Source organism: Falco naumanni, chromosome 6 (genome assembly GCF_017639655.2).
Source record: "Falco naumanni isolate bFalNau1 chromosome 6, bFalNau1.pat, whole genome shotgun sequence".
NCBI classification, from domain to species: Eukaryota; Metazoa; Chordata; class Aves; order Falconiformes; family Falconidae; genus Falco; species Falco naumanni.
The window spans coordinates 10,081,732-10,106,716 of record NC_054059.1 but is presented as its reverse complement, the minus strand read 5'-3'; the positions used below and the strand labels follow the sequence as shown (position 1 = coordinate 10,106,716).

The following is a 24,985-nucleotide window of genomic DNA, read 5'->3' as shown; positions in this document are numbered from 1 at the left end:
AAAAAACAATTTTCCAGTTGATTTTTATGCATTAGAAGAAGTACTTTCACTGCAAGAAAAAAACTGTCAGAAAAAGAAAATCACTTTGTGTTGTGTTCCACTTGTGTTTGTTGAGGAAATGTATATTTGAATGAGAAATCTTTCCTCCTAGATACAACTTACACGACTTCTCCTTTTGCTGTTGCTTGAAATTCTTGTGCTTATGATATTACATTCTAATACTATGACAGACTGTAATTTCTCAGATAAACTTGACTAGGAGCATAGCAGAATTAATTAGAAAAAGAGCTTACTGAAAAATAAGCAAACACAAGAATCTTATTTTAAAATTGACAATTAAAACAAGAACCCTAAAAATCATAAGTGTGATTCTATAACGTGCAGGTCAGGGGAGAACTGAATTTCAGTGTCTATTGTTTCATTATACAGTTAATTTCTGTGCCTTAAAATCTCTTATTGAAGCACTTTGTGTGAAATTCATACTTAAGCTCAGTTGTAATGAAGGTTAAAATTATGAAAATTGCTGCTTAGTAGGGTGGCTGAAACCACAATTTTGCCATCTTGAGCTCACCATGGGAGGGTATTTTCCATCTGCATGTGTTGAATGTAGCTCTACTCACCCCAGACACATAAGAAAAAGGAACAATGAAGGATAAAAAAAGGGTCAGAGGTACAGGATTGCCGCTATATGAGAATATACTAAACATTATGATCTCGCAGCTCGTAAAAATAATACCTGGGAATACTTCCTCTTTATTTCACATAAGCAGGAAGGGATATCCAGCAAAACCATCAGGCATCATGTTCAAAACAAATAAAAAGATGAGCTGCTGATCAAACACAATTAAACTTTGATATTTACTGCATTGGGATACTGTATAGGCCAAAAGACTATACAGGTTTTAAAAAAAGTTGGATGAATTTATGAAGTAGCTGTTAAACATGATAGTCTGTCTACAACTTCTGACTGAAGAAGTCCTTCAACATACTCTTTTCAGGAAGCTGAGGAGTCCACTAGGGAAAAGATGAATCTTTAGTCACTTGTTTCTTGTATTCTTTCCCTAAGCATATTCACTGGCTTACAGGCAGAAAGAGTGTGTTAAGCTAAGCAACGTTTTTACTTAGTGCTGTGTTCAGATGTGTGGTTTTTACCTAACCGAGATCTTGGCTGGCATGATTTTTTTTAAAGCATATATCTATCCGTACAGCTGCTTCTTTCAAAAGCTTCACTGCTGTAAACACAAAGGAAGGCTGAAATGAAATATTGGTAGAAAGACAAAATATCTACAAATAGTTATACTGTAGAATATTAATATTGTTTTCTTATACTCTGCAGAAGTGTATCTACAATTGCATTTAGCTGAGAAATTTCATGTGGAAACAGAAGTTACTGGCAGAATATTTTTAACATATTCCTGTTTTCTTCTTCTTTTTCTAATCTGCCCACGAACAGTAGTTCAGTATTGTCCTTTAATTATAATTTAGTCTAGTTTTCCTTTGCCTTTGAGGAGATGCTGAAAACCTGCAATAGTGAAGACAAAAAGAAATTAGAAAAATAGGAAACTGGATGGTTATATAAAAGGTGCCTGTGAAAAACATTACAGAAAAACGTTTTTCTACTGAGAGAAACCCAGAGAAAGCTAATTGTACCAGAAAGTACAATTGCCAGAAAGTTTTTGTTGCTTAGCTTCCACTCTTAATTATTTTGCACAGCAACAGACAGACATATGGAGAGTCTTCTGTAATGCTTCTGGAGGATGTTTCTGACTATACGACATTTCTTTCTTAGGTCCTGTTCTCCTGTTCTGGGCTAGGTTAGGAGGCATGAAGCTGTGTCAAAAGTCAGCTACTTTATGTGTATTCTTTGCATTTACATAATAATATATGCCCATAATACACATTTATGTGTATTATTTATGTTTCTTTTTCTTTCTCAAAGAAACTTTCATTGTCTGCTAAAAAATCTTTAGTAAAGCAACTGAAACCCTTCCTGATTGAAGTAATGCTTTTTCTTGTAACGTACCATGATGGGCCATTCCAGAGGCATCTGCTATGAAATATTCCATATATTTCACCAGGTTTCTCACCTACCTATTAAGGACCTTAAATCTTTCCTTTTACTGGGATGGAAGCTGAGCTGGAGCACAAATCTTCTTGCTTTATATTGGCATAATAAGAGATGCTGCTTTGAGGAGAAATTGCATCTTTAAAAAAATGTCGACATTTCTCTTGACAGAAAGGTCGGCAGGAACAGTGTCATTATAGATATTTGCAGAAACCTGGATACTTTCATAAAATCCAATTTGACACAGGATTATAAAATAATAAAGATGAGACCCTGTGAATTGAAGATGTGTCTGCACCTGGAGCTGCCACAAAAAAATGTACATTTTTATTTGAAGTATGCTTTTTGCCTCATTTTCCTAGTATTTGGTTGTTCCTCAGCTAATGAACCCCTCTGGAATTAAAAGAAGTGCTGATACTTTGTTGACAAAGTACGGAGGAGATGTACCTATGCATAAAATCCCTTCTGCCTGCTGATGTTACTCTTAAATATTGCAGTGCCTAAGAGAGAAGTTTCGAGTTCAGAAGCATCAACAAGTGACTAGATTCCCTATGTAAGCAATAAAGAAATTTGGGTTGGTTTAGGGCAGTCTCAAAAAACCACACAGTGAGCTAGGTGAATGCAAATACCGCTCAAATACATGGTTTTGAATTCCTTCTCTCTGAACCTCGTGGCTCCTCTTCTTTAAAACCAAAGAATTGAGTGGGAACATTGACAGCCAGTGCCACCACTGTGCTGCTTGAATGAAAATTATGACTACGCTTTATGTCAGTGCTCTCTAAGAGCACAGGTGTGGTGCCTACCTTTTTACAGAACTGACTAGTGTTCCGACTTCTCCAGAGAACTGAAAGTGAGACTTTGTACTACCTTTTCTTGCAAAAGGCCTAGAATCTGCCTGGGCACTCTGAACAATGGATTTATTACACAGAACATGGCTGGTCCATTTTCAGCAGTGTTCAGATCATATGTTTTTTTTTTTTTAAACTAAATTACCTGCTCCTGATTTGGGTTATGCTGAATGACATCAGGTTTTTTGATTTGTATTATGAATGTTCATAATATGCTCAATACATTAGACTAGTGATTAGTCGTTCCACATTGTATGGTTATTTAGACAGTAGTGATCATGTCAGCAGGACAGGTGCTCCAGAACTGGTCATAGGGCCTGTGTCCAAACTGTCCAGATTGTCTAGTCCTTTCACCACTCTTGAGGATATCATGAGGTGCCCTGGTTGACACAGTGAAAAGGAAGGCAGAAAACATTACTTGTTCTCTCTCAGCCTCCCTCTGCCATGAGTCATGTCCTGATCTTGAGTCAGGTTTCTACTTAGATGATCCATAGGCACCCGTTCATAATGTACCTCAGATGTTCCATATAGCACATCAGGAGCATCCTGACCATTGCCATATGTTTCCAGCTCCTGTCTGTCCCTTAAAGTCCATCAGATTCTATGCACACACTAAATGAACATTCAGTCCTCTTGGCCTCTGGCCTAAGCCTCAGACCATGTGAAGCCTTCTTCTTAGGGAGGACTGAACAGTTTGTCTGCCATTTCTTTTGTTAGTGGTATTCTCTAAGAATAGCTCCTAGGAACGTTTCTTTTTGCTCCACATCTGCTGGTGAATGCTATATGTTAGGCCAGCTTTTGTGCCCCTGGAGAAATATCCTGTTAAATATGATGTTAATAGTCAGCCTTTGTCACAGATGGAGTCATGCACTTCTCTTGTAAGAGAGAAGCAGCATTATGTTTATTGATATAAAACAGCAATTTAACTGATTTAAATTGTCAAGAGACCCTCCTATTGGGTCATGAGGTTCAGAAAGGACCTCTTCGTATTCTGAACTCCTCAGAGGGGAGTTTAGGTGCAGCTGGATCCAGCCTTAGTCCCAGACTTGGTCAATATTTATATTTAAAGATTTAAATGTGCACAATCAATCCTTCATGTCACTCAGCTAAATTTTCAGTTTAGCATGCTATTAATCACTTGCCAAGAATCTATTCTGGCAAGGAAACTCTTAACCTCAAAAAATAACCTTGAAAGGTATCCCTACTCAAAGGGAGATCCTGGCATGCAGCCTGCTACTGTGCAGGAGAGCTCAGTGGGCCCTGGACTGTCTACTATTTGTGCTGTAAGATAATTGACTTGTAGTCCTATTTGCATACTGAGTACAGCAGTTTCTTTCAAACTTGGCTTGAGTTGGACCTTGACCAGCACTGTGGTTAGGTGGGTGCATTGCTCGTTTTATCCCTTGGCTATTGCATTTTTATTTGTCTGCCCCAAACCCACTTTGAGTCAGATGCAGCTATCACCACCAGATGCAGCCACTATGACCCCCTGGTGGTTATCTCTTGAGCAGGGATACAGGAAATAAAGATCAGACTTGGGTTGTGGGGAGGGCAGGAGCACACTGTCACAGCCTCATGTTGTCACTATATCTGCGCCTTCTGACCTCATCATGTCCTTCTGGGGAAGGGCAAATACTGTACGTATCCTTGGAAGCACATGCATTCATGTAAGAATTAGTTACTCATGTAGCTGTTGTGCTGCTGTTTATGTAGGTAGCCAAGAGTTTTGTTCTGAGATAGTATATCAGGAAATTCACCACTGGATCATGGGTGAAAAATGACAAAGGAGATCTCTCTATGAATGCTGGGCTCTTTAGATATCTTATCTAGCTCTTGCCTTTTTCTGGCCCCACATCCTATTCGCTCTGTCCTCTGAAAGAGGTAACAGGACCATTTTCCAGGGAAACCACTTCATATTCCAGTCTCTCTTATCCTGGGACCCTTTGTATTCACTGCCAGGTCGTTATGTCACAGTAGGGGAAGGATGACTCCTGTCCATCCTCACTGGCCAGCAAATTCCAGGTGAGTGTTTCCAGTGACAGCAGAACTGGTAGTTGAAAAGTATCAACAGAACTGGGGCTGCAGTACTTCAAGATTTCAGAGCTGTACCTCATAATGGATTATAATCATGTCTAGAATTAACGTTCATTCATGAGGACAATTTAGGAAAAGGAAAGTTCTGCATGATAGTTGCTCAGATATCATTGGTAGAACTTTTAAGTGCAATTTTAAAGGCTGTCAACTAATAAAGGGATATGCCATATATTTTATAAGTTAAAAGTAAAAGAAAAGCAGAAAATAAAGCTATCATGAGTTTCTATAAACTTTTCCCATTTGTGGAAGTTTCTTTTAGATAATAAAATTATTTAAATTCTAGTCTATGACTTTGAGGGCATACAGAGAACTCTTTGTGTCACTATAGAGAATGAATGAAGATGATTTGGGATAAGCATTTGAGGTTTCCCTCCCACTGTTTTAATATCTGTGTAAAAAAAATCATGGAAAAAAATCTGACAGATTGTTACACAAAGTATTCTTCTCTTGTTTCTGGGATCCATTGTCTATTTCTGCCAATGTATGATTAAGCAGAGGGACATCATGTCCAATGAACAAAAGGATTATATTTTTAATATAGCAGTGTTTGAGGTTTAAACATATACTCTACCTATTTGTCTATATGTTTTTCTCACACTACACTTGAAGAGTTTTAGCAACTGTGATATGTACAGCTAAGGAGGAGCACCAGGGAACAGCAAAGATTAAAATACAGAGGCAGAGAAGGATTGAAGGATCAGATAGTGGGAGCTGTTGTATATAAGATTTACTTCTGGAATTATTTGAGATGGAGAGGAACACAGAGCCAGCACCTCTTATTATCTAGCAATCTCATTATTCAGATAGAAAATCTCTGAGCAGCCTAAGTTTCAGCAGTGCTTCCACCCACTTTTTATATCATTCATTAATTACTACTCAATCAGAAAGGGTAATATCCTGGCCCTGGTGCACTAAATCTCCTCCTTCAACAAGATTCTAATAAGAAAATATGCCTTTACTGAGTCCCCAAGGCTAAGATTTTCTGCCCCCTTTACCAGAAGCTTCTTGAAATAATAGGTAAGAGATACTAGCTGTTTTAAATCAGGTTTATTATGTGTGTACAATTTCTTTGCCCATGCTGATGCTGACAGTACTCAGGGGTCCAGTCCCTGCTTTCACATGTCCTACAGAGAGTCACGGAGTTTTAAGTGGACATATAGACCGTCAAATTTTTGCAATTTTTTTCTACAGATGAGGAATAAAATCAATGTATGAGGTTTTGATTTAGAGATAAGCAGTCGTCTGGGATCTGATTCATTATAATTTGCTGAATTACGTCATTGTGTTTGTACAATGTTAACACAGTACAATGTTAACAATCTTCAATGTTATGCAGAGAATTTCAATGTCTGGTTCCATTAATATTCATCCTGTCAAACCTGGTCACCCACACCCACTGCAGAATAATGACAAACTCCATCCTTAGACCTAAACAGGACAAATAATATGGTTTTGCAAAAAAAAAAAAAAAAAAAAAAAAAAAAAAAAAAAAGTATATTGTCTGTATTCCTGACTCAGTCTTACAAGATAATAATGTAGAATCAGTATGTACCTAGGTATGTCCATATCTTGGGAAACTGGTAAGTATGTTGCACAGAAGTACCCTGAAAATAAGTAGTGTGTCTTTGACACTGATCCCAGCAAAGCAGTGGCATCAATTTGTGCTGTGGAGCACAGTGAAAAGAGCAGATTAAAGAACAAAATTAAAGGTTCTTTGCACTGTTTTCTTGTCAATGCCCACTGCAGTTTTTCTGGCTGAAATCTGGGAATGAAATTTTTAATATGCAGATTGTTCATGCTGGGATTATACATCTTTCATTCCATTTGTCTCTGGATACAAAGAGGGTGATTTTTCATAGGTAAGGTTGAATGGAATCTGGCAGTCTAAGCAGAAATTAAATTACTTCATCGTTTATTCACCTTAAAATTATAGCACCTGCTTTTTCTGAGTACAAAAACAATTTCCTAGGACGAGACACAAAACATGATTACAATTTAAAATAGATCTTTCAGAAATGTACCACTTTGTGTCAGCTCATTTTCTGTTCTGACAATGTTCAGTAACGACAACCATGCAACAAGGTAGTCTGTAAGTAAATCTCGCTTCACTCCTTTACACCTGCTACACTGAAGTCTTTTCTCAACTGTAGGGCCTTTATTCACTACTATTTCTCATAACTGAATTAAAATCGTTACATAGAGAGTGACAAATACAGTTTTCCTGCAGAAAACATCACAAAGACCTGCTCCTTTGTGAGCCTTTATCCATATTTTCTTTTGCAGGCTGTTTGCAGTGGATGTCCTGGGACCCTGCGTGAAACACAATTGCCAGCTTCACAGTTGCTTCACTCCTTTTCTGACTGTGCAACAATCTTCTGCTCTCTTGACTTCTCCTCTGCTTTGTTTTTCTATCTTTTTTCACCTCTCTGTTCTTTCATTTCATTGATCCACACTCTAGTAAAATCCCATACAGAGAAACAGTCCCACCAACACTTATCATCCCCATCCCAGAGAAAGCACCAAAGTGATAGCATGGTAGTTCCCATTTTGAGTTATACCATTTTACTGTGGGTTTTGTAAGTATCAACTACTTAAGGTCCACTTGTTTTGTTTTGTGAAGTGGCTTCCAGAATGGAATCCTATATTACTATGACTCTTACAATCCGTGTAAAAAAAGGGAACAAAAATCTCACGTTACATTCCTGAGATACTCGTTTAGACTTGTGCTTGGCTCATGATTAATTATGTAAGGTAAATAACTAATTTATAAATTAAACGTGTATGCAACTTTTTAATGTATATAAGTAATTATTTAAGTTGTTCATATTTTATTATTTCCAATGAAACTATTAAAATGAATGTTATTTTAAGAGTAAATGAGTGTAAAATTGCAGATGTCTTTGAAAGAACAGACTTCATTTAGACAGGAGGTGGTAATTGAAATAATTGAACATCACATTGTAGTTATATTTGTCTCCTGCTTCTTTCTTTTAACAGTCACAAAAGAATACGGAATTAAGTCCTTTAAACTTTGAGATGAGATTAATGTCATCTCAGCGTACCTGAGGCAAAGATAATAGAAGGAAGAGAGCTTGAACATGGGGCTTCTGTGTTCTTCTTCACAAAACAACCTCTGCCTGAGCAAATCTTTCCAACAGGATTTTCTTTTTGGGTATGTCAAAGCCAAGGCTGCATAGTGTCAGGAACTGGCAGGCCTCAGGGCAATCTTTTCCAAAAATTTCGAAACACTTATGTCTCTGCAAGGCCCTTTCCTCAGAACGGAAGGGGCAAGGCTGCCCCGAGAGCCAAACGCCTTCCCTGTGATGGCCCCTCGCAGAGCTGAGGGTCAGGCCTGGGTTGGGGGGGGCGCAGGCTGCCCTGGCCTTGGGCCTCCTCGACCCCTGCCCAGTCCCTGGAGCCTGCTCTGCTCTCCAGGACAGCATCTGAGCAGACCAGACGGCTGTCACCATTTGTCTCTGGCAGCAAAACCTGTTCAGTTTTTGCCAAAACTTTGGTCTTGCCTTTTGTCCTTCCTCGATCCCTTCTTGTGCTGTAACTCTCAGCCCCCATTGCTTTGCCAGTGCAGCTGTGCTTTAATGGTCTGGCTAAAGGAGCCTTCTAAACAAGGGTGGGTTTCTTCCCCTCCGTGCAGCGCAGGCCATTACCGCTCACTGGCACGTGATTTTCTGTTTTCTGCAGAAATGTTTCTGCAGCTAGAAACACTGCAGCAGCACCCTGTGCTGGCTGGAAATAAAGGATACAGTGGTTCAGGGCCCTGCTGAGGGTGTGTAGCCTGGGGGTGACCTCATGAAGAAGGCATAAGCAGTTTAAGGGCACTAACGATTGTGCCATCATTGTAGGCCCCTGTCTGAAAGCGTACGGCTGAGACTGAACGCGTAGGGGTGTGGAGAGGAGGGGGAGTGGAGGTTAGCTCTGGGTCAGGCAACAGGGCAGGAAAAGACTGATTTTGGAATGAGGTGGGGCCTATGGAGGTTACAGCAAAATGGAATTAAAAGGGGAGCCATGGGATCTCCCCTTGGGATAGAGAAGAGATCCTGCAGACTAATTTAACAAGAATTATTAAAACTTCTGTGCTTATTGCCTAAGTTCAGGTAGACGCCTCCAGCTGGACAGTACTACAATCCATTCATCTTTTTCTCGTATTGGGTGAGGTTTCCCCAATTTTCTGACTATCTCAGGGTATCCTGACAGAATTTCACTTAAACAAAGTTTGTGTAATACAGATTTATACCGCATCATGTTGTATCACAGATTTCTTGTCTAGTTCATACAGCACAGAGCTCATGTAGTAGATTTAAGATACTGACAAGTTCTCCTCCCCTGGGAAGGTTGAGTTGCTTTAAAGTTATTAAGGTTTCAATATGAAACAAGAAATGGTGCCTTACAAAGAAAATAATCCTATCGATTTTGTGTAGCTTTTTGGCTGAAAGGTTGTTCCAAAGACAAGAGAAAACACTTCTGAGTAAAATGTGGAAACTGAGAAGAGAAAGGATATTTCTGCTGATTGTTGCAGTTCTTGCTTTTAGCCGCTTGTCTAGTAACTCTTGTTAAGAGGGAAAAACCAGAAGAGAAATTGGAGAGTTTAATGGATAATTATCAAAAAGCCTCAACGTAGTCCTTCCCGACTCTACTTGCCTGCCATTTTTATGTGGAAATATGTTGGTTTTAGTAACATGTAACAATTTGAATTATAAACAGTAAAAAAATCCCAACCCTATTGGGTTTCTAGGATTCTATTGTAATCCTAGAAAGCACAGACCCTCTGTGAGATCCTAGTGGTGTTGTATTGGGGTCTTCCAATGCCATTGTACTTGAACCTATTCCACCTCTCTTCTCAATGGTCCCATTCTTTGGAATGGGCATAACTCCGCACTCCTCTCTGTGTTCTTTGGAATATAAATACATTACATTGAGCTGGAAAGACAAAAAGTGACTAGTCTGCCAGTAAAGTGGTAAAACACTTTTTTAGTTTGTAATAGTTAACCAGCATTACCTGTTAATATAGCTACAATGGATGTTAAAGCACTTGAAGTATACGTCAGCTTCAACAACAACTGTGAAATACAAGTCTTGTTTAGATAAAATTCTCTATTCCCTTCAACTAGTGAGTACTTCTAGAAGAAAAACTTAACTGACTTGATTTAGGTAGTTTTGAGGATGATAATGACACTTAACCTCATTGCTGGAAGACAGCTGCAATAGCCCCATTACAAAGCTGAAAAAAATTGTGTCATTCACATGTTTTGTTGAGTAATATTTCTAGGATTTCACTAATCATGACCTCAAAAGACATTTCAAGAGAGATATTCCTGGTCTAGTAAGCCAGTATATTATTGAATGAAGACAGAAGTATGCCAAAGAAAAGGAAATATTAGAAAAAGGATAGGAAAAGCAGGCAGGAGTTGTTAAGCGCAGGATCCCCAAGTCTGCACACCATTCAGAATTTAGTCACAAGCTGTGGCTTCATTCTCAGTCTGAGCTGATCTACTGTCAATGCCTCTGAAGGACTAGGTCTATAAAAGCACAAACTGGGCTGAGGAGTTTCAGGATTTAATACGGGTATGGTAACTATTGACGACAAAGCTTACAGTAAAGTCCAGTCATCTACTGTGTTTCCACAAAGGAGTGCCTTATAACCAGTTTCAAGACAGATAAGCAGCCTTAAACCACTATGAACACACAGCGAAAGTATCTGTGAGTGCCCTCCATGCTAAACATCTATTGTTTGTAGGATCCTTCAGACCAGGGTCATGCTGACCTAGAATCATAACAGGTGCTTTTGAGACCAACTTGCCAGAGAGCTTTTAAACCATACAGTTTGTACCATTCTGTTTCACTTGGGCTTTGGCTGACTTTCATAAACAGGTTCACTTCAGTGGTGACAGATTTTCTTTTCTAGTTTGGCAGCTTAGAAGACAGGCCTTCACAGCACAACATTTTACCTATACTCAGCATTTCTGAAATCTATGTTATAAGTTTCTGATTTAAAGCACAGATTTGGAGCTTACACTTAAAAATGAGTTGAAAAACTGGGTAATATTTAGGAAAGAACCAGAGAAATTGGTTGGCATCTGGAAAACTGGGTTACGCTCATGAGACTTAAGGAAACATCTATTTGTATCCTAAGGAAAGGCTAAGAATTGATTTGACGCCAGTCTACAGGGAAAAAAGGGAGCAGATATTGGAAGTATGGAACTTTTTAACCTAACAAAGAACATTAAATTTTCCATTTATTATTATTGGAGTACACAATATCAATAAGATGGCATATTATTTTTATCATGAATGATGAAGTAATTTTTTTTTTTTTGCATTTGAATCTTCTGGCCCTGGTACAACAGAAGCATGAAAAATCTTTCAAACCTTTGTGGCAGAGACAGAAATGTGTCAAAGGAATAATATCTGGCCTGATATCTGGTTCAAGCATTGATTTCTTTTTACTGGACTGACCTTAGCTGGCTAAATCAGGAAGGCAGAAAAGCTGGTCACGGAGAAAGAGCCTGAATCTTCTTTGTAATTTTTTTTGATATTTGCTGAATACTGTTTTTAAAGTTAGATGTTTTGCTACAGGATTATTTTTTTTATTTAATTCTATGGAAAAGTAGGAGGGAGGAATATCTTAAATCATATTGTGTGCTTTTCTTTTTAAAGGCCTGCAAGGATATACTTCCATGAGGCTCTGTGTAGAAATAATTGCTTGAAATTTCATGTATGCTTGAAAATTCAATACAGAAATTATACTCATTAAATCAAACAAACAACTCCCCAAACCCTTCCACACACGCACAGGTTTGTTCACCCACACTGGATAAATAAGTGGAGAATCTCCCTTGCTCATCAGAAGAATTAATTTATATGCCTCGTTTGGATAAGTTACTTGTGCTCCAGGCATTATAACTAGAACAATACATATGTTTACATCACAGGTTCCTTTTAAATTTTTAGAGTTCAGTTATAATAGGGACTTCTGGGAATCTAGAAATTGGTAGCTTCTGGCTACCCTGCAAGACTTTGTAAATTCTTCATGTTACACAGTCCACTCAGATTCTCTGCATCTAGCCCTGCATGACCCAAACAAAAAGTAAAGTGGGTTTTCTTTTTCTGCAGCATATATGGACAGTTCAGCTAAGGCAGTAATGAATCTACAGGCTACCTACCTTGTCCAGCTAAGGTACAATTCCTTGCAATTATTTAAAATGTTGATGAGCATAATCTCTAATTTACTTGCTTGGATCTCAAGCTGTCTGCTTTCCCTCCTTTTCCTTGTAGGCAAATATAAACCTTTATGTAAACGTTGCTAATTAATCTGTAAAGGTCAGCAATATGGTTATAGGGCCCAGATTTAGATCTCGCTTACTTCATAACACTAATATTACTAGGGTCAATCTTGGCTTGTACTATAGCTTCAGAGACCTCATTGTCAAAGTGTGCCTATATTAGGGTCCTGGTTTGGGCCAGGAGTGTTCTTTTGAAGTGAGTTTCTCAGCTGGAGAGACTGGACAGGAACTACCTCCTTTCTGGTGAAATTAAGTCAGAAGATGAACTCCAGGAACTCCATACCTTGCTTCAACAGCTAACTGACTGCCAGTGGGACCAGTGTAGGGCTAGTTCATAGTAAAACACCCAAAATGTGTATCTGTTGCTAAGAGGAGGTCCTCAGCACTAATTGTTTTACCTATAAATCTGCTTCTGGTGGCACCTCTGCCTCTTGCTAGTGTAAATGTAGCCTCAACAGTCCTCAGACTTTTTTATTTTTATTTTCTGTGATATCTTTGTATGACTTGTAGTAACTGAAACTACTAGAGGCGAAAGACACAGTTTGATAAACCTAGCTGCAGTTAGCACAAGCACTTACTGCCTCTTTTTATATGTTGCTGATGCAAAAGGGATAGTTTTAGGCTACTGATGATGTGAATGTCCATATTTGTAGTTTTAAGGGTGTGGAGGTGCAGGACTTATAAAAAGGGTTATGTTAACTTTGAAAGAAAACGTAGGAAAGCATGAAGCCATCCTTCTGTACAAAGCCAAGAATGACATCTTGCAAACCATTCCTGACCAATATTTGTTGAACACAGAAAGACATAGAGTTTCTAGTTTTATATTCTAAGTTAAACATGACATGCAAAATGTTACAAATTTTTCCTAATAAATAATTCCCACAGAAACACAGGAGTTAAAAGATATATCAGCAGAGTTGTATAAAACTTTTTACAGCATTTCCTTACAATCAGAAGGAACTGGAAACTGGAAAACTATTTTAAAAAGAATGAGAAAAGGATGAGAGATATTCCAATGCTATCTAGAGGGAGGGAGTGCTAAGTCTCCTTGCTGGAGAAGATCAGATGGTCACAAGAACATGAATCACCTACAAACCTGCAAGGCCACCACATTCCAGGCAAAGGACTGATAAGCTAATTAACATACGAAGCGAGAGTAAGCGGGGTTTAGGTAAGGAATATGTATAGATGCTAATTGAATATTCATTTGTTTTATTGTATAAATGTGAGATGGTTCGTCACTTCGGGCGTGCGCGCTTGTGGAGGAGCGATCCCCCGTGCATCTGCGTGCAATAAACGTACCTACTTTATAACTTTCGAGTTATAGAGTCTAATTCCGCACGTCACTATGACATGAAGTAGACCACAGTGGTGAGGCACTGGGTGGACATTACCCACCAGGCACAACTCCTCTTGTAGTACTTCATCTGTGGGCTGCACACAGGCTGCCTCAGATCCATGCATTTGGGGAAACATGATGTGAAGTCACAGGGCAAGAGGAAGGTCCCATGTTGTGATGAAAGGTATGGAGCTTGCAGTGGAAGAGCATGGGATGTGAGCCTGTTGTCTAACTGTTGTCTGTGACACCTGGTATGTCTGCACTGAGAGTATGATTATGCAGCAAAATGGTGTTGTAGAAGATACATTCCTGGAACAGATGAGGTGAATGACGATGTCTGTACAGACAGTTCTGTTACTGCCTAAGTCTGAGTTCTGGCATTTGAATGGCAATGTTAATAATGTTCTTTTAACATCGTTTTTTTGTATATCATTACTTTGCAATTTTGCAGTCTAGCTGTAGTCTGAGGCAATGTATTTGTTTAGTTTGTGTAGGGCAAGGCCTCAAGGACCAGAGTCTGAGCACTGTTAGCCTGATGATTGGAGACATGTTAGGACTTGTAGGGCATAAGCCATGGGAACAAAGGAACAAGTTAACAGCAGACTCTTGAGCCATAGCAGTTGAGATGCCAACCCTACGGACAAAAGAGGGACATACAGCAAGATAAGGGAACAGATAGTGCTGATAAGGAACTTTGTTATTCACGAAAGTCAAGTAGAAAGAAACCCCCTAATCTTAGAATAAAGGTTGATGCTGATAAGTTAGACTAATCAGTACCTAATGTTTAAATTATGTGTCTTAGAAGATAGCCAATCTGTGTAGTTCACGCTTAAGATTTAACCAATCAGTGTCTAACATGTAGAAGGTAGAAACGTATATTAATGTAAAAGAATCACTAATAAATCGACATCTTGCTTGCATCAAGGACCTGATTTTAGAACGACATACTTAGACCATGAGTTACAAGATTTGATTCATGCCGTTGCCTTCAAGCAGTGACTGGCCTTGCTAAAGGAAGCAATAGTTCGGACTTTGGCTTGGGAGGTAGGGTAGGAGCTGTTTCTATTGCAGGAGTCCTGACTTTGTACCTTAAAGCGTCCACTCTCAGGCTGTCTCATAAAGTGGTTTCAAGCCCAAGAGCTGATCCTGTCAGTGTTTCACTGTGAATTTATAATCTGATCTGCACAAGCGGACTCCCATGACCAGTGGCTGAAAACACTTCTGGAGAGCTCTGTGTGGATAGTGTGTAAGGCCTTTCTGTAGAGTAAAGGGCTTTTCTTTGAAGGTTCAAGTGTATTTGTATACTATATCCCTTGAAGTTTTTGAGGCAGAGGTGGTGAACTATGGTTCAGATCTCTGTACATTCTTGGAATATGGAGTGTAACTTTACCATTGAAACATCAAATGTATATTTTTGCCTCTAGATTTCTTCTTCACAACAGTTTTCTATTGTATGCTCTATTTTTTTTAATGGAAAGTATGTTTTAGATAGTAGTGGAGTTAGATATAAATATAAATATATCAGAAATAGTATCTCATCAGCTAAAACATCTGATCAGCTGGCAGCTGCCACAGTCCGCTCTGGCTGTTGCTTTGGAAATACTGCGGGCTTGCCAGCTGGCTGTCTTGTTAGGGTCTGGAGTTGCCTTGCTTTTTGTGCAACATTGAATGATTCTCTAAAATAATTTCAATGGGTATTGCTTATGTTTTCCTTTTTTACTACTTGCTTCAGCTCTTTGGGAAGCCTTCTTTATTAAAATGTGTGTACATATCTCACGTGTTCCACCTAACATGGCACAAATGCAGAAATATTTACCTTTAAGTCACACCCACCTAGAAAAAAAGGTGGGCTATGACAACTCCACTGAGAGTCACTGGGAGCCGTGTCCCTCAGCTCTTCAAGGCATGCCCGTGGTGCAGTGGAGCCCAGTAGAGGTAACCCAGAACTAGTCTCACCTGACACCTTTCCACCAAACAGGAGCTGGAGGCAACACAGCTATCTCGCAGCAGTGGTGTACTTAATGCTAAACATCTTATTTGCTTCTGAAGTGTAGTTTATTCATTTAACGAAGTGTCACTGGGATACCCCTGTACTCCTTTGGGACCAGTAGCTAAAATAATTTCAATGTGTCTGTCTGTGCCATTCTACCATACAGGGAGGCTTGGGACTTCTCTGCCTTTGCGTTATTCTGCATTCACAGTCCCCCTTTGGTAGCTGCAAATATTTTGTCTTCTGAAGTCTATCATGTGATTGACATAGGGTTCAATTTGATAATTAAAAGATTGTCTGCAAATTCACGCTGGTCAACATATCGGTTCCTTCAACACTTCAACAGAAAAATAGAAGTGATTCTTTCTGTAGCCTCTGTTGGTTATACAATTGCTCTGGAGCCACACTGCAGTCTTTTGCCAGTGTAGTGTATTGACCAAGCTGTGGGAATGCTTCTTGTTTGTCTTCATTTGGATTAATATGGGTCTGTTAGGAAAAACAAGCAAGTGCAAAAATTATAGCTGAACCTAAGATAGACATCTGCAAACCCTTACAAGTTTTTTTCTCAATTGCTAAATAACTAAACTCAATAATATTTTCAGCTATCTGAGCCAGTACTGAACCAATTTTTGTTCAATTTGCTATCAATAGCATCAAATTGCTATTTAATGATAGTGAAATATATGTGTCTTAAAATCCAGATTGGCAAGTGTTTTGCTCCAGCTGTCAAAATAACAGTGCTTTTTCAGACATATCTAGATGGCTTTCTGATCCATGATATAGATAATTTAAGGTGATTTTATTTATTTAAGATATTAAAAATTAATTTAATGCAAAACTGTTTGTGATTTTTGATTTGGAGTTTTCCAATTGGTTGGGGAAAAAAAAATTAGGAAAAAATGAGTGGCAGGCAGTGCTTTCCAGCACTTCTTAACCAAAGTTTCTTCTGTAGCCCTTTTTGTCAAAATTTTCCACAATTTGTAAGCATTCTATCTCTCATGGTCTCTCCTGTTACTCCACTTGCAGAAAATGCATCTTAGTCGAGGCACTGACTGAAAACTGAGTTTTGCAAGTCAGCTATCTATCAGCTGTAAAATAGTTCTTGCTTCCTTTCTAAGGCAATATCTATCATACTTTTCTATTAAAAGTGTTGGTGTCAAGAAGAGGGATTGAGAATAATTTTAATGAGAAATATCCTGAAACCTCTTGGTAAAGACACACTCTTGGGATACAAAGGTTCAAATCCCATAAAAAAGAACAGGTATGTGTATGAACGTGAGTCTCACCTCTGACTGAAAGGCCCTGTTTTTGGGCTGCTTGGAAAAAAAAAGAAAATGCCAGGTTTATTCCATCAATTCTGTGAATATCTTCTCAGTCTATCCCATTGATTGTTAATATTTAGGTGTTTAAAAAAATGGGAGAAGAGAGACTCGTAATTAATCCTGAAATAATAAAAAACGCTGCTTTTTGTGCTTTGTTGAAGAAAACAAAGATTTAAATTTCCAAGCCAAATAAATATTTTTTCCACCTGATTTTTAATTGCCATTAAAATGAAAAATAATTTGCTGGAAAAGACAGAATCATAGATTTACGAGCTTGTATGGGAAAGGAATTTATCAATAGGAGAAGTAGATAGTACAGAAGATAGTCTTGAATATTCTTGATTTCAGAATTAGCAGGAAGAGAGATATGGAGATGCAGCTTGAAAAGAACCATGCTGTTTCATTCATTCTAATTTGCAGTGTCCTCAGGGTGGTCTGGGCAAAACAAGCATTTCCCAGCACATCATTTAATAAAGTACATTTGTGGCTCAGGAACTATCTCCACCATAGTTACAAATAATGCAAGTTTATTCAATTTTTAACCATTAATCTGAATTTTCATAGCACTAAACACATTAAACAAGGATGCTTTAACTTGTTCAATACTGGAGATTTAGTAAATTACATATGAAGGTAATTTTATCTAGACTGTGATAAGTAGCCGAACTGTATCTTGCTTTTTGTTTGTTTACCCCCTTTTTTTTTTTCTTTTTTCACAGAACAGCTTATGTAAAGTAGTTCTAGAAAAAGTCTTAAAAACAGGTTTTGACTATGTGCCACCACCTACTAAGGAACATAATTGATGTGGGTACAAATAACAGGATTTTGACTTTTAGTGGGATAAGATAGATGAAGACATGTGATGCCAGACATATTTGATGTCAGAAATTATCCTTCTGGACATAAACTTAAGGTTTGGATGGTGTTGGTTCTCAAAATCTGGCCCTAAATCTTATGCCAAAAATGAATTAATTAGATAAAGACCTAATAAGATATAACATTATTTATAAATTCAGTATATATTTGAAATGCACACTAATATAGGAATAATTTTGTCTTTGTTTATTTTAACTGAACTCAGAAAGATTGCTTTCTGCCTACTCTTCCTAGATGGCAATAAGTTCCTCTGTTACTATGTGTGCTGTACTTTTGTAGCACTAGCAAGTTGGTCAAACCAGATTTGCAGTTATTTGCTGCAGAGTGAAGAGCTGTTTTCACTTGAAAACTTCTTTATTCTTTCAGTTAATCTGAAAAGAACCTTTCTTCATTGAATCAACCTCATCTTGCTGAATGCTCTGTGTGGCAAATAAACAGGCTATCTAATGGGCCTCCTACTTTTGCAAAACAAGACTGATGTTAAATCACTTTTTTTTTACCATGTTTGATTAATGCACCCCTCCTATCCACCCTGTAGTCTTAAAAGTGTCACTATCAAGATCAAGTCTGATTAAACCGAATGTTAAAACAAAGCACATTTATGTTGATATTCATTTTGGCATTTGTAACTAAGTTCCCAGTATGAGTGGGAGAATGGTCAAATGACAGAAGAACATGGTATATAGAGCTCAACCCAATTATTACCTATCAAAGCTACAGCACTGTATAACTCGAAAAAGAGTTCTGAAAGTTTGTGACCACCATGGGGGAATGGCACTGGTAATATGCTTCATGGTTAACAAATTGAATACAGGGAGTAAAAGAAAGATAACTAATCAACAAGGTCCACTAGATATAAACTTTCCACATTAGCTTCTCAAGTTCAGTTATATGTACAAAAGCACTTTTTGAAAAGGTTAGAAGTAAAATATGGGCACCGAAATATGTCCCCTTACATAGTGAATAGCTTAACATCCTCTGTCATGCATTTTTTAATTATTTTGTTAGTGCCTTTTGAAACATACAAAACAATACAAAATATCTCGTGTATTTCAACATGTGGGGCCAACTGCAATTTTTTTCCCCCACAACATTGCTTTGTTCATATTTTCCCATTCTGGGCCAGTTACCACTTCGGCCTGGCTGTTGAGCATAATAGCAACCTTTTGCTGACAGTGCAGTTGTGTATCTTTGAGATAGCTTTCACTTAAAATGACGATGCACATGTGCCGGAGAACATTACAAAATAGTATTTTATATCATCAGTGGCTAATAGGCTTTTGATATTAGCCACCTGTTTCTTTGTTACTACCTCATAGTGCTGTCCCAATGCAGTGAACTATTCAAATTTCTTTTTTCTTCTGGGATTTATGTTTTCTTACAGTGTTCCTTACATTAGCAAAATTCTTTTCATATTATTAATACAAAACTTCCATTGCTTACATCATCTATGCAGCAGGCAAAAGTGAGCAGAGAGTATTACAGAGTGCATAGAGATATCTACAAAGACTTACTGTGTAATTTTGACATCCTTCAAGAGTAACGAATAACATGAGATGCAAGGTAGTAATAAAAGAAAGTCATGGGAACAATACCATATGATTATTTACATATGGTAAATATCTTGATGGATGAACTTTAGAAACATCAGTAAACTAGACGTAATCTTTCAGATAGAAAAAAAATGATTACATCAAGGTTTCTTAAACTACGAGCAATGAATCAGGGATGAACAAGACAGCACTCTTAAATTTATAGGAAATCAGAAAACTATTTTTGGAGAGACCGTAGGAAAAATGCCAGATAATGAGGAGAGATTATAGAGGGTACTGGAAATTTTATGTATATACATATTTCCAAAAGCATTCCTGTATACAGGGATCAGGTGACAAAAAACAATGAAAAAGAGATTTTGAGAGTTCGACAGAAGGAACATGAATGGCATGGCAAAAGGCAGAGGAGAACATGCGAATTGGAAAGAAGGGTAGCAGGTGATCGAAAGTAGCATATGGGCAGTAACATATCTATGGAGTATTGAAAATCAAGGAAATCAATATGAAGCAGATGCAGACAGTGATGCCAGGACAGGGCAGGTATTTGTGAAAGGGGTGACTGTGAAGTAAACAAATGGATGCTTGCACTCAATGAACTTGAAAAAAAAAGCAATAGCTATAGCAATAGCAATAGCAAACCTAAAGAAAAGGAAGTGTACAAATAACTAGGCAAGGACAAAAAGTGAAGTTTGATAGTAGGAATTAGATAAGTGTGGTTTGAATTTTTAAACGTGATATTTAGTGCATAATATTAGCTGCAGGAAAAGACTCCTTGACTTGCTGAAAACAGCAGCACTTAAAAACATTGTACAATAATTTAATATTGCAAAAAAGTAATTTCTGAAGCAGTCTGATGTTGTAGATGCCCTTAGCTGAACTCTGAAGAACCAAAGTGAGATTTCTCAATCCTGAAACACTCATGTCTGCATCATGAATTAAAAGACACTTTCTAGCTGGTGACAGTAGCAATGGTAAACGTAAATGAGTGAATTATACTTTCTATCCATGGTTCAGTGTTTTCATAGGTATAAAAATAATGTAAAATGCAGGGCTTTTGTCAGGTAATCTAGATGCACCCTGGGACTGTGTTGGCCCAGGCCTGCATAGGGTTAAGGCAAAAGGCAATCCTTGTCCCCAAAAGTATATGGTTTAACCATATCTGTAAAATGGGAGTATCATAAATGGGGAGTATGGTACATGAAGACAAAACTGCTCACCTAGAAAGGAAATATTTTAAAAAGGATTAGCAGCCTAGATGTTCTCAAGCTTTTTGTAAGCATCGCAGTAAGGCGTAATTTGAGAGAAGGCAGCAGGGTGGCTGTCCAGCTGCTGCCAGCTGCTGCCCTGCACAGGCAGGTCCTGGTTTCAGCTGGAACAGAGTTAATTTCCTTCGTGGTAGCTGGTGCAGTGCTGTGGTTTGGATTTGGGGTGAGACCAACGTTGATAACGCACTGATGTTTTTAGTTGTTGCTAAGTAATGTTTATATTGTAAATCAAGGGCTTTTCAGTTTCTCAGGCTCTGCCATTGAGAAGGCTGAAGGGGCCCAAGAAACTGGGAGGGGACACAGCCAGGACAGCTGAGCTGAACTGGCCAAAGGGATATTGCACAGCACAGAAAGTGGTGCTGAGAATGTAAACTGGGGGGAGCTGGCTGGGGCCTGCCGCTCGCTGCTCGGGGACTGGCTGGGCATCGCTCAGCCGGTGGCGAGCAATTGCATTGTGCATTGTGCGTCACTTGGTTTTTTCCCTTTTGGATTTTATTCCTCTCTCCTTCTCTCTCCCGTTTATTATAATTGTAATAATGATGATGATTATGATAAAAATTACTTCAATTCTATTGTTCTTTTCTCATGGTTAAACTGCGACAGTTAGTTGCTGGCTGGGGTTAAACTGCGACAGTCCATTGTGTGTTTATATCAAAATAAAAGAAAGGTACTGGTGTATAAATGGCACTTCAAAAGAACAAGTGCAAAGCTTTGAAAATCAAACTGCGCCTAGTAGTGGAAGATTTTATTCTAGGATGGTCAAAGCAGAGGCATTGCTTAGAGTATTTTAAGCAAGAATTTAATTAGAAACAGTCTGCTGGAACTCAGGCTGCCTGTGAATGCCTGACAGCATGTGCTCCAGGTCTTGCTGTTGTCTGTGATTGTCTTTGGTGATTCCTGATGCTCAGTTTATGTGTCTTTTAAAAAGTCTTTAGGAACTAATCTTTGAGTACTGAATAAGACAAATAGGTTCTGAATAGACTGTGAAGAGCTTTAAAATACAATCAGATACTCTTCTAGACAACATCCACCTGAGAAACATACAGGAAAATAAACATGTTTTTCCAGGGGACTCCCTTGCTTTTTTCCAACATTTGTTTTAAGCATACAATTTGAGGAATACTCAGCGCTTCATGAATTTTAAGAGCGAAAGGGACTATTGTGTTCATTTAGCGACAGTCCCTAGGCTGCACAAAATTACTGCATAATATATAGCATATGTTGAACAAAAAGGTATGATTAAAAAACTAAAAAAGTACTTGAGAATCCACCTGTCTCCTAATATTTTCCCAGTGATCCTTTAGGCTTGCAGTTGAAATGTAAACCTGAACTTTATCTTTTGTTGTTTTTTGGTTGCTGGATACATTTTTAAAAGTGTTGTTGTAAGGAGCTATAAGCCTGGAATCTTTTACTTACATGCATGTGTAGATGCTGATCAAGTCATATCTTAGTCTTCTGATAAACTAATAAGAGCTTATTGATGCTTTCACAGATTGGTTTTCCATATCACACGTTATTTTGAAGACCTTTTTTGAATCCATTCTAACTTTTTACCAAGTAATTTTTAAAGTGCACACTGCACAGCATGACATAATATTCCAGTAATGGTCTCACTAATACTCTTTACAGAGATAAATACCAGCTCTTCAGTAATCTTAGTATTTGCTGGCTTAGAGCATCCAGAAATCACAGTCATTTTCTTATGCTATCACTGTGCTGAATGCTTAATTAGCTCATTTACTATGACCCCAGAATCTTTCTCAGTGTAAATGTGTTTCAGAATGTGGTCTTTCATTTTGCTCTTAGATCTTGTTTTTATCTCTGCAAATTGCATGGTTTTCAAAAATATACATCTTCTGGAACAGATTACTGTGAATAAAAGTTCTATATACTGTTCCTTGGTACTCCGCTGATTTTCATGTTATTTTCAGACTGCATATGTATAGAATTCAGCATTTATTCACCTATTAGACATCTTTGCTGTTGTTTACAGCAGTAAGGGAGAATTTATATCCACTAGTGAGATAATAAAATGCAGACAAAAACAATTTAAAGCTGTGTGTCTGAGGCAGCTGGTGTTTTCTATTGTTTGCTCTGTGGCAGATATTACTGCTACAAAAGGCAAGATTGGCTGAAGCATACATGAACCAGTTCCCGAACTGAAGCATTTACAGTCAAGCACTCTAAGGCAATTGAAAATGAGTATCAGTTTACATGACTATGCTGCAGTGGGTTTGGGGCTATTCCACCTTCTTGTCCAGCAACAGCGTCAAGGAATGTACATGGGTGGGTATCTTGCAGCAGAAGCACCTTTAGCTGTTAAATTGAATCCACCAACATTCACAAGTCAAAACTGCAAAATATACAGTTGCCATCTTTAGGAATAATAATGTAATGTGCATCCTTCACTACACATGTTCCTTTCTATCCAGAAGGTTTGCAGGAGGGTAATAGAGCTTCATATGCTATTGTTCTGGATTTTGCCACTGAGTTGTGATGCAGGATGGGAACAGTTTTTGTGAGGAGATACTGATGTACAGTGGTAGAATATGAGCTGAGGGCATGGGATTGTGTTTGGGCTCTGTGGATGAAAATAATGTGTTACTGTCAATGCACCTGGCTTTGAATGCCCTCTGCATACAAAAAGACTTTTTCCTGTTGCATTAGAGACAAAGAGTGTGTGTGCCTGAAAAATAAGGCGTTAACTGCCAGGTGCAAAGACAGGATGTTGCTGGTTGAATGTGTTGTCCTTTAAGTGCTAATAGAGTGGGCCTTGAGGTTTGGTTCATTAAAGACTGTTTAACTGCTAGGATGTAACATGAAGGTGCATAAGAAAATCATGGCTTCAGAAGGATGGCCAGGAAAGCTAGGTGTTTGCATGTGTCTGCATACAAATGCTTCTCAGAGTCCGTGTGACCTGTATATAGGCTGTACTTTTCAATTCTGTGTGCGCCAGAATTTGGAATATTAAATAGTCAACTTTAAATAAGAAAATGGAGGTTTTCAATTCACAAGTGATATTTTGGATATGGGCAGTCAGACAAAGGCCAAATTAGAACCCTGGTGACCAACTATGGTAATAACTCACTGCAAATATATAAAAACATATTAGATTTAGAAAAAATGTGCCATATAAAACTGGATATCTTTGATGAATTCAGATTAAATGATTCATATAGCCACTTATGCTAGGATTTCGTGACATGATGACGATACTTCTTTAAAAAATAACAATGACCAACGAATGCATAGCATTACTAGCAGTTACTGGACATTAATTAATTTGCAAACCATTTAATGCAACACCTAGCAGATGTAACATTGATGTGGTAGTTTGTTTACAGCTGTTTTTATAAGATCTAAGTTTATACTGAAAATATTTTTCTTTGCGCTGGTAAAGAAATGTTATAAATTGAGACCGCAACGGATCATAATCCAATTAAAATTTTATTAATTATAGCAAGTAGAATATGAGCAAAACAGCGCTGGACGACAGGGGAGTCTGCGCTCCGCCAACTGCCTTCCTGAGCAGTTCAAACAGTCCCTTTTTATACATCTTTACTTCCATGTTCATGAGGTAGTGGAGTCATGCTTTTGTTGTTAGGGGGGTCGTTTTCTGCCTCCTGCTGGTCTTTCTCCTTTGTCTCATTGCCCTGTTTCTGTCGGTTCCTGGACACCTGGTGGTTATCTTACCTTGCATCAGCGGTGTCTGGTTTAGTTTGTGTATTGCGGTTATCTTATCTTACACGGGCGGTGTCTGGTAGCTGTTTGCATAAGCGTTTTCATATCTTTTGTTGCCTAAACTTTACATTGAGCTTAACATAAATCTTAATAAACAATACCCTAGTCCATAGTTTCTCACAGAAATTATCACCATCTTGTCTGGGGATCCTTGGTGAGCAGGCTGACATATTTATTTTTGTTTTTTTTCAATCCTATTTGGCCTTCAGTAATAATAGTGAAACAGTTAGACAATGTATGAAGAAGAAATTACAATAAGAAGATGCTATATAAAACAGGATGTTAAAAAGAAGCTAAAGAAATAACTTTTTTTTTTTCCCTTTATGAGACATTCTAGCAAGTGTATGGACTTCCATGGGTAATATCTCTTACAGTTATGTTGCATCAACTGTCATGAAAAGTCTCCTTTGGGAATGAGCTTTAAAAACTCATTCAATCTGTAAATGGCCTATCTTGGAGTAAATTGAAAACAATACTCTTCCTGTACTAGCACACTTCAGTTTTCAAGAATAAATTTCTCTTGTACTTTTTCATATAGAACTTTATTCTCCTATGTACAATCACATTTGTCAGATATTTTCGTGCTGGTGATTG

General features: G+C 38.1%; 1 long non-coding RNA gene across 1 annotated transcript; it reads left to right on the top strand.

Moving 5' to 3' along the window:
* The first annotated feature begins 7,473 nt into the window (after positions 1 to 7,473).
* Positions 7,474 to 14,386, top strand: LOC121089803. Its single transcript, XR_005828369.1, has 3 exons — positions 7,474 to 7,487; positions 12,676 to 12,680; positions 14,304 to 14,386. It is a non-coding gene; the product is annotated as an uncharacterized LOC121089803 (long non-coding RNA).
* The last annotated feature ends 10,599 nt before the right edge of the window (positions 14,387 to 24,985 follow it).